Source organism: Peromyscus eremicus, chromosome 13 (assembly GCF_949786415.1).
Source record: "Peromyscus eremicus chromosome 13, PerEre_H2_v1, whole genome shotgun sequence".
In the NCBI taxonomy this organism is placed as follows: Eukaryota; Metazoa; Chordata; class Mammalia; order Rodentia; family Cricetidae; genus Peromyscus; species Peromyscus eremicus.
Genome location: NC_081429.1, coordinates 37,037,476 through 37,045,654, shown reverse-complemented (window position 1 = coordinate 37,045,654; position 8,179 = coordinate 37,037,476).

Here is an 8,179-nt window from a genome sequence, read left to right as displayed (position 1 = left end):
TCTTCCAGAGGTCCTGAGTTCAATTCCCAGCAACCACATGGTGGCTCATAACCATCTGTAGTGAAATCTGGTGCCCTCTTCTGGCTTGTAGACATACATGCAGACAGAATACTGTATACATGATAAATTAATCTGGGCTGGAGAGATGGCTCAGAGGTTAAGAACACTGGCTGCTCTTTCGGAGGTTCTGAGTTCAATTCCCAGCACCCATATGGTGGCTCACAACCATCTGTAATGAGATCTGATGCCCTCTTATAAATAAATATATAAATTTTTTTTTTTTTAAATCAATGACTTCAGCTGGGCAGTGGTGTCTCAGGCCTTTAATCCCAGCACTCTTGAGGCAGAGACAGGTGGATCTCTCTGAGTTCAAGGCCAGCCTGGCCTACAGAGTGAATTCCAAGCCGGCCAAGACTGCACAAAGAGACTGTCTTGAAAACAAAAAATGAAAATCACTGACTTCATGTTAATACAGAGACCGGCAAACTATAAGAATAAAAGCAAAAGTCAGTTAAAGATGGGGGTGGGGGCCGCTACAAACTAAAATCTACTTTGGAAACATCAGTGAACTTAACCTCTAACAAACTGATGAGAATTTTTCAATATATGATTTTAGGTATGGGATGAAAGTTTGCACTGGGGGCTGGGAGATGGCTCAGTAGATAAAGTGCTTTCTCTGTCTTGTTTGGTTTCTATTATGATAAGACCATGACCAAAAGCAACTTGGGAAGAAAGGGCTTTATTTCCCCTTGCAGATCATAGTCTGTCATCAAGGTAAGGAACCTGGAGTCAGGAACTGAAGCAGAAGCTGTGGAAGAACATTAACTGGCTTGCCCAACCTTTTTTTTTTTTTTTTTTTATACCATCCAATACCATGTACTCAGCCAAAACACTACACAAACCTAGTGACCCAAACCTAGACACACATGAAAGCCCTTGTCAGTGTGTGTGTGTAACTCCAGCACTAGGGAGTCAGAGACAGGTGGATTCTGGGGGCTTCCTGCTTAGCTAGTTTAGCCAAAATACTGAACTCCAGGTTCAGTGACAGAATCTTAAAGAGTAAGCTGGAGCTGGTGAGATGGCCCTAGTTTGATCCCCAGAATCCATGTAAAGATAGAAGAAAAGAACACAGTTTTGTCTTGTGGGCTTCACACATGGATCATGGCATATGTACCCACACAAACAACGCAGTATTTTTAAAAGGAGAGCACAAACACCCAACGTCGGCCTACACGTGTTCACAAGGGCAAGTGCAGGTGTACACACAAGCAGCTACCACACACTGCACTGTTCATATCTTAAAAATCACCAATGGGGTAAATTTTATGAACAGAACAAAGGAATAGATTTCAATTCATTTTGAAGTAGCAGCACCAAAATCTCAAGAACATTCCAAGGAATACTAGGGACCAACTTCTGCCATGAATGTAGACATAAAATTCAAAGGATCATGTGTAGCTCAGTCTAGTCCTCATTTGTGGTTCTCCTGCCCCAGCTTCCCAAATTCTGGAATGATAGGCATGTGCTACTGTACCCAGTCATGAGGGCCAATGTCTTAGAATGCCAATTGAGAGCTGAGGCGATGAATGCTGTGAGTTCAAGGTCAGCCATGTCTTCATAGCTTCTAGATTGTTTTGGCTACAGACTAAGACCCTGTCTCAAAAACTGAATAAGGCTGGAGAGATGGCTCGGTGGTTAAGAGCACTGGTTGCTTTTTCATGGACATGGATTTGATTCCCAACACACACATAGCAGCTCTGAACTGTTCGTATGTAGTTCCATTTCCAGGGGGTCTGACACCCACTTCTGGCCTCTGCGGGCAGTCATGCAACTCGTGCACAGACATACATGCAAGCAAATCACCCGTATACATAACAATAAATGTGGTTTTTTAACTGAAAAATACGGAAGCAGGGGGTAGATCTCAGTGGTAAAGCACATACTTGAGACCTTAAATTTCAAATATGGCACCACAGGGAAGAAATTGCCCTACAAATAATCAAATCTTGCATAAAAATAATGTATCAGATTAACCAGTTCATTGAAAAATATCAGGTTGATTCAATCTGTGAGAGCTGGTCAGTGTAGTTCACAACAGGAGAAAAACAATCATCTAGATGAAAAAACATCTAACACCTATCCATGCTTTTTTTTTTAATTATATGGTAGGTAGTACATGCCTTTAATCTCAGCACTCAGGAGGCAGAGGCAGCCAGATCCTTGAGTTCAAAGCCAGCCTGAGCTATATAATGACACCCTATCTCAAAAATAATGTATTTTAAAGTAACAGAGTGGCACACATCTATAATCTTAACATTCAGACAATGGTGGCCAGAGGTTCAGAAGTTGAGGGTCATCCTTAGTACAGAGTTTGAGGTTAGCTAGGGCTATAGCTCAGTAGTAGAGCACGTGCTCTCGTAAGGGTTTGAGTTCTGTCCCCACCCAGCACAAAGAAGAGGAGTCGAAGAAAGAAGAACTAATTTAGAAAACCTGGATTCTAAAGGCCAATCCTTAATCTAATTAAAAAGTATCAACAAAAATCCTATATCAGGCCAGGCGGTGGTGGCGCACGCCTTTAATCCCAGCACTCGGGAGGCAGAGCCAGACGGATCTCTGTGAGTTCGAGGCCAGCCTGGGCTACCAAGTGAGTTCCAGGAAAGACACCAAAGCTACACTGAGAAACCCTGTCTCGAAAAACAAAACAAGGGGTTGGGGATTTAGCTCAGTGGTAGAGCGCTTGCCTAGCAAGCGCAAGGCCCTGGGTTCGGTCCTCAGCTCTGGAAAAAAAAAAAAAAAATCCTATATCAAACCTCTCAAGAAAATATTGAAAGCATTTTCCATAAACCAAGCACACACCTATGATCCCAACCCAATCCTCTGTTACATGAGACCGTGTCTAAAAAGAAAGAAAGTCATTTCCCCGGAGATGAAGAAGCAAGGATGTCCAGTTCCTAGCCAATATGGTTTTTAAAAAAAGTGTGTGTGTGTGGGGGGGGTGTGCAAAGGAGAAGAACCTCTATATATGTTGACAAAACAATGATGGATATTAATAAACGAAAAGGAACTCTACAAGTGCTCACAATCATGTGAATTTAGCAGGTCATTGAAAGCAAGGTCAATAAAAACAAGTTGTGTTTTCTCATAATATAGACAAAATGAAACTTTAAAAATATGTGTTTAGGGCTGGAGAGATGGCTCAGCGGTTAAGAGCATCTGGCTGCTCTTCCAGAGGTCCTAAGTTCAATTCCCGGCAACTACATGGTGGCTCACAACCATCTGTAATGAGATCTGGCACCCTCTTCTGGTCTGCAGGCGTTATGCAGACAGAACACTGTATACATAATAAATAAATTAAATCTTTAAAAACAAAACAAAACATTTAACGCCGGGCAGTGGTGGCGCACACCTTTAATCCCAGCACTCTGGGAGGCAGAGCCAGGTGAATCTCTGTGAGTTCCAGGCCAGCCTGGTCTACAGAGTGAGTTCCAGGACAACTAGAGCTGTTAACAGAGAAATTGTCTGGAAAAATCAAAACATTATATTATGGCTTTGGAGAGATGACTCAGTAGTTAAGAGCCCCGACTACTCTTCCAGAGGACTTGGGTTCAGTTCCTAGCAATGAACATGGTCACTCACAACTGCTCATAACTCCATTCCAGGATATATGATGCCCTCTTCTGACCTCCTAGGACACAGGCATGCACATGTTGGAACTACATACATGCAGACAGAACATTCACATGCATGAAATGAAATTTTTTGTTTAGAAAAGGAATTGTGGCTACAAAAATTATACGTCCAATAAGCTGGACGTGGTAGCACATGCCTGTAATCTAAGTATACAAGGAGTAGCGGCAGGAGAATCAGAAGTTCCAAGTCATTCTTGGCTACATAAGTAGTTTGAGGCCACCCTCAAATATGAGCTACCATATCTCCAAAGTAAATAAATGATGCTAGAAAGACGGCTCAGCAGTTAAAAGCACGTGTTGCAGGATGGAGAGATGGCTCGGAAGTTAAGAGCACCGGTTGATCTTCCGAAGGACCTGGATTTGGTTCCCAGCACTCATGAATGTGGTGTCCCACAACCATCTGTAACTCCAGTGCCAGGAGAACTGACATCCTGGGGCACCAAGCACACACATGGTACACAGACATACATGCAGGCAACTCATACCCATAAAATTAAAATCAGAGAGAGACAGAGACAGAGAGAGGTTTTCCGAGACAGGGTTTCTCTGTGTATCCCTGGATGTCCTAGAACTTGATTTGTAGACCAGGCTGGCCTCAATTTCAGAGACATATACATACAAGCAGTTGACCTGCTTGCTGGTTCAACTCAATTCTAAGAAAAATCACACCAGGGTTATTGTGAAAACTGATAAGCTGATGCTAAAAATTTTTCCAAACAGCCAAGGTAATCTTGACTAAAAATGAAATTAGCCTTTTTTACTTCTAGGTTTCTTTAACCTTTTTTGTAGACAGGACTCTCATAAAAATAGCATGCACATATCTTATTTTAATGGCCTTTTCTGAAGTTTTGAATCAGTTTGGAATATTATATCACATACTGCGTATTTTACCAACTATCATCTGGTTCTCTGGGATTTTTTTATTTTTTATACCTCCTGTCAGCTTCCCACCCTCCACTTAATAAAATCATGGTACTGAGATATAATTTTGCTGGAATAGAGGAGTAGTTATAGGTTCTCTTGTCTTCTGAAGTTGTGTATACTGGCTTTTACAGGTAGTCTTTACAGTGATTTCTCAGATGGAATCTCAATCTCCACCCCCCCAGTGTGTGTGTGTGTGTGTGTGTGTGTGTCTGTGTGTGTGTGTGTGTGTGTGAATACACCCACTTGTATATTAGACATGCATGCTCATATTTGCTTGTGTCTGTGGGAGCCAGAGGTCAATATTAGATGTCTTCCTCAAGCACTGTCTACTGTATTTTTAGAGAATTATACATGTGTGTCTGTGTGAGAATGTTCATGGGCACATGTGACCATGGTGGACATTGATTCTCTCCTTCTACTGTGTGGGTTCCTAGGTACCGAACTCACCATCAGTCTTGGCAGCAAATGCCATCTTGCGAGTTGTACCCTGTCTTTGGAGACAGACTTTCACTAAATCTGTAGCTCATCCTTTCAGCTAGATTAGTTGAACAGTGAGTTACTAGAATCTTCCCTGCCTCTGCTTTGACAGCTGTAGGATGACAAATGTGAGCTAGCATGCCTGCCTTTTCCATGGGTGCTAGAGAATCTGGATGAAGGTCCTCATGGATGCCTGCAGGTCAAGCGCTTTACTGATGGTACCACTTCCCAACCCAAACCCTTTGTGTGTGTGTGTGTGTGTGTGTGTGTGTGTGTGTGTGTGTGTGTGTGCGCGCGCGCGCGCGCGCGCGCGCGCACGGATGCATATTCATGTGTGTGAGTATAAGCACAGGTGTGAAGGTGAGAGAACCTCTCGTGTCCATTCTCACTATCCACCTTGTTTAAGAGACCTTTGGTGTTTGCTCCTGTGTACACCAGGCTAGCTGGCCCATGAGCTTCTTCGGAGTCTCTCTCCACCTCCCATCTCACCGTTGAAGCGCTAGAATTCAATCCTGAGCACCTTCCCAAATTATACATGAGTTCTGGGGGTTCAAACTCAGGTCACCAGGCTTTTGAGGCAAGTGCTTTACCTTAGGGCCATCTCCCAGAACCCACCTTCTTTTTTAGGATAAGCTATCTCTCTCTCTCTCTCTCAGGCTGGAGAGATGGCTCAGAGGTTAAGAGCACTGGTTGCTCTTCCAGGGGTCCTGAGTTCAATTCCCAGCAACCACGTGGTGGCTCACAGCCATCTGTAGTGAGATCTGGTGCCCTCTTCTGGTACACAGGCAGAATACTGTATACATAATAAATAAATCTTTAAAAAAAAAAAAAAAAAAAGATATCTCTCTCTCGCTCACTGATACTAGAGCTCATTGATTGGGATAAACTAGCTCTCCAGCAAGCCCCAGAGATCACCCTGTCTCCGCCTCCCCAGCACTGGGATTGCAGGTCTGTTCCTCAGGACCGGGCTTTTTTGGTAAATTCTGAGGATCTGAAGTCAGGTCCTCGCACTTGCTCAGCAAGTGTCTTGCTGACTGAGCCATCTCCCCAGCCCTGCAGTCTAAAATCTTGAGTTACCTTTGGAGTGCAAGAAGATGCTTTATTTTAGAAATGTGAGTTCAGTTGAGCAGGTTGGGGAAGGGCACTCAAATTCCCCAGCCTGAATGTCCCAAACAGTAGAAGTGTTTAGGTATGGAAGTCTTGGCCCCGAGTGCCAAGAGGGGAGTCCAGGCAGACATGGGTGGAAGACTAAGAGTATGTATGGTGTTTGGGTCTCCCGCTGCCAGCTGCTTCATTTCAATTTAGGCCTTTCCTGGGCATGGTTCCCAGAAAGTCCCTCTGCAGCTGCCCTGATCAGGTTTCTGGATCTGTTAATAATAGACAAGTGTGGGGGAAGGGCCAGCATCTTTGCCGACATAGGAATTACCAAAGTAGATGGACAGTTCCTGTGCCAAAGCCCCGTCTGCTACCTCTCTGGATGTGTTCGAAGTCCTACGTTCTCTCCAAGAGCTACCATCCAAGAACTCTTTTTATTTATTTATTTTACATTTGTCCAGTGTGTGTGTGTGTGTGTGTGTGTGTGTGTGTGTGTGTGTCTGAAGTCAACTTTAGAAGTTAATTCTCACCTACCACCATGTGGGTCTTGGGTATCAAACCCAGGTGGTCAGGCTTGGCGGCAGCGAGTCAGTTTCTCCACTGAGCCATCTCTCACCAAGCCCCTTCCCAAGCATTCTTGGGAGGTAACCTAATCTTGTGAAATCTCTCACCTACTCATCCCCCAAATCAGAACACGGAGGCTGAGGAGTAGTGGTGTGTTGATGAGAACCCAGAAGCAGAATGTTTGAAACCCTCTGTCTCCCAGAAACTCTGGATGTGATAGCACCCTCTTTCCTACATCACCCAGGAGCTTGGATAACACTGAGCTGACGAGAAAGTGGCCAAAGGTGTTTATATAGACCTGGGCTAACGAGAGGAATTATGAGGAAGAGGGGGATTGTAAAGGAGAAGATTCTAATGGCAGGCAAGTGGGATGGGCGAGCAGGACAAGTGTGTGACACTGAGCTGGCACCTCTGCTAAGTCAAATGTCAACTCTGAAATCAGTGGTTTATATATTTTGTTGCCGATACTCTTCCTACTCCCCAGGAACAGCTTCCCTTTTAATGTCTACCTTCCCTTTAGACTAGGCTTTCTGCTACCAAAGCCTGTTCTCAAACGAGGAGAGTGGTGCGTGCCAGTCGTCCAAGCACTTGGGGGTGGAAGCAGGAGGTTCTGGAGTTCAAAGTCATCCCCAGCTACATATTAAGTTCAAGGACAGCCTTGACTACACTGCAATCAGTCCTATCTTTAAAAAAGAAAAGAAGAGAGAGAGAGAGAGAGAAAAGAAAGAAAGAAAGAAAGAAAGAAAGAAAGAAAGAAAGAAAGAAAGAAAGAAAGAAAGAAAGAAAGAAAGAAAGGTCAGGCTGGTGGTGGTGCACACCTTTAATCCCAGCATTCAGGAGGCAGAGGCAGGTGGATCTCTGTGAGTTCAAGGCCAGCCTGGTCTACAAAGTGAGTTCCAGAATAGCCAGGGCTACACAGAGAAACCCTGTCTCAAAAAAGAAAAAGAAAAGAAAAAATGGCAACAAACAAGTCTTCCTGCTGTCAGTAAAATAAATAGATAATAGTCAATTCATTATCTGGATAAATCAAGTAAAACTACTAAAGCTTCAGAAATTGCAAGCAGGCATAGTGATTCACATGTTCTTAGTCCTAGCTTTCGTGAAGGGTGAGATGAGAGGTGAGGGAGGCCTACTTGAGGCCACAAGTTCAAGGCCAGCCCGAGCAACATAAGGAGATTCCCATCTCACAAAAAAGAAATTAATTGCAGAAGTTTAAATCTCTTTCATTGTAAAATATAACAGAAGCAATAGAGAACTACAAAAAGAAAATATATGACTTAGTGAATTATTTTAAAATGAAGACCCCTGCTAGTAGCACTTGGAACTAAAAATAGACCTTGCCCAGCTACGCACCCTTTCTACCACAACTCATCCTAAAGTAATCGACATCCTGGCTTTTGTAGTCATCGCTTCGAAGGATTTTATTTTAA